The sequence below is a fragment of the Hetaerina americana genome, unplaced genomic scaffold (genome assembly GCF_022747635.1).
Source record: "Hetaerina americana unplaced genomic scaffold, ioHetAmer1.1.p SCAF_12, whole genome shotgun sequence".
Classification (NCBI taxonomy): Eukaryota; Metazoa; Arthropoda; class Insecta; order Odonata; family Calopterygidae; genus Hetaerina; species Hetaerina americana.
In genome coordinates, this window is record NW_027286292.1 from 143,540 (window position 1) to 146,250 (window position 2,711).

Below are 2,711 nucleotides of genomic sequence, written 5' to 3' on the forward strand. Positions count from 1 at the left end.
GTATCATTCACTTTTACCAGGGAAAGCTACTGTTAAAGAAGGGGATGCGATGTTGGTCAAAATGGGTGAAATGCACAAGATGGGTGACTTATACAATATAGGTGATAAATTCGAATTAGGGACAAATTAAAATCGGGTAACAATTTCAAAATAGGCGATCAAGTAGGAGAATTATGGTAGATGCTGAGAATAGAGGAAAAATGAAGACTTCCTGATTTTTACATCTGAAGTGTATTTTATAAGTACACCTTCCACCCTGTATCAATTACACTTCAATGGCCTCTTCTTTCTTCTTTGCCAATGCTCTCCCTCTTCTTTGTCATTGGCTGATAACCTGTAGGGTCCACAAAGGTGTATTTCATAATTACGCTGTAGGGGAGCCGCAATGAGTTGTGCCATGCCTTTGGCCAATTAACTCCCAGATTGGGCAAGGCACACATAATTAATTGTATATCGCCTTTTACTATTGTATTAAACCAAAATCACGTTGACCTTGGTGTAGGCATATGGTATTTTTATGTGGTTATGAGAGGGCCACTTTGTCATATTAATGACATTCGTGTGAAAAAATTATCTTTTTTCAAAACAAAAACACAAGGTCTGAAAAGGATGCATGCAATCATCCTAAGTAGGTAACCCTCAAATGTGAAAGTGTGAGGAACTCAACCAAGAGCTTGTAATAACAGCAAACAATCAAATATTTTATGCTTAATCTCAATATCTGTATGTTTAAACAGATATAACAGAACGATTTATAGCAATGATGATTATAACATGGAGCTGAAATTCTATTGGGTAATTTCTTTAATAGGCACTGTAGCATATTCAAGTGATCAGATTATATCAGTCCTTCCGCCATAACTGGTATAAGTTGATATTAAATTATGTGATATGAGGTCGAAAAACTGAATTTGGGAGTCCATTGGTGTTATCTTGTGCGTGATGTGCTTTATGGTAGTCAATCATCAATCCAACATTTCATAGTGTACAAGAGTTTAATGCATATCTCTTTCCATTGTAGTGGACTTTGCTCCTCCGTAGACTTGTTTCCTTATGTTGAGAATAAGGAGAGGTATGGAAAAAAGAGAGATGGGATCAGAGGTTTTAACAAGGCCCTGACGGAAATAGAGGCATGTAATGCCATTATTTCCACAAAAACACAGGTAAGTAAAAGTTTATATATGCCATTACCAAGTATTTATAATTTGAATAATGACTTGTGATATAAGAAAAGTATGGATATCTCGCAACCAAAACAAAACATCCAAAGTTCATGAGACTGACTTGCAAAAGGGATTACAGAAAGAGGGCATGGAAGGAGCAGAAAAATTAAGGCTGGGAAAGAGACTCCCACTAGTGAATTATTTTGGCCAATTTCACTTACAATGAACATGGTTAGAACCCTTCCATCTTCCATGTTCTTCTAACAGTATATTGTTGTAACTCATATGAAGCTAGGTGAGGTTTTGAAGTTGCCAGAAAGAAGCCAGTTCAAGCAAGGCATCTGCATACAAAAACCAATCTTATGCTCATTTCAGTGACCTGGGGAACTCACTTTCAAAATGGCACAAGTTGCATAAGTTCAGTTGTACACATTTTTTGTTTGTATTTACTGTGTGTGGTCATTTCTTGAGAAAACTTGAGTGAAATGTAACTATGTGGTTTCCTTCAGAAATGGAGATGCAACATCCTTTAAATTTTACCCTGAATTTGTAATGTATCATGTGGATTTGTGCCAATGCATTAATATTGCTGTAAGATTATTAATTTAATATACAATTGTAGGGTGAAAAAGCTCCTCAGCCAAAAGCACCTGCAGCAGGTGTCACAGTGGCTAGTACTGTAACCGGAACTAAGAACACGGCAGGGAAACAATCTCTCTTTGTTGAAAGAGGAAGCGCAGGCCCGTCTACTGACCATGATGCTGAAAGGAAGCTGTTTAGTGGGGAAAAAGTAGGTGGTGCTGTGCACATAAAAAAGGAAGTATGTTGAATAAATTTTCAAATTGTTAGTTATCTTGGTAGAAAAATAACGACTGAGAAAAATGCCTAGCATGTATAAAATGTTGAGTGGGCAAGCAAATTATAAAAATACCGTATATATATTCCCTTGTGTGCAAAGATTTCTAGCGATGTAAATATTTTATTGTTGTAAGTAGTTAAATGACACAGGGTTAGTAATGGCCCTTTTCATAATATGATATTCCATGGACTTTTCATCTCTCTTATCCCGCACACATTGCATATTGTTTTACATTAATATGTGCACGAGATTTTCTTTTTAAGTTATTGCGAGGAGATTCTGTTCTTTACACAGAAGCTGATTGGGGAAGTGAAAAGTGCTGGTAAAAATCCTATAAGCGGAATATCGAAAGCCTCAGCTTTGAAGAAACGTAATGAAATAAGCCGGAGTGGACAAATTTTGAAGAAAATCAGACTCTCAGTCGAAGAGGGAGGACGGCCCATGACTGGCCTTGGCCCTGTTGGATCTAAGGCAAATGAGGAAGAGCCATCAGGGCCACACCAAACACCCCAAGTAAAACCAGTGCACCTGAAGTACATACCTGATCCGCTAGGGAGATCTTCAACAGGCGTACCATCTGGAGTGCAGGTAATTTTGCTTTTCGCATTGCTTTACTTGTTAGTAATATGGATCCTTAAAAATTTCATTGGTTGTGTGTAGAAGGAATTTAAGGTATTGAAATCTAGCCT

At 37.4% G+C, this 2,711-nt stretch overlaps 1 long non-coding RNA gene across 1 annotated transcript; it reads left to right on the forward strand.

The window, feature by feature from the left end:
- Positions 1 to 1,101: 1,101 nt before the first annotated feature.
- Positions 1,102 to 2,388, forward strand: LOC139685625 (uncharacterized). Its single transcript, XR_011700202.1, has 3 exons — positions 1,102 to 1,163; positions 1,786 to 1,983; positions 2,317 to 2,388. It is a non-coding gene; the product is annotated as an uncharacterized lncRNA (long non-coding RNA).
- Positions 2,389 to 2,711: the final 323 nt, after the last annotated feature.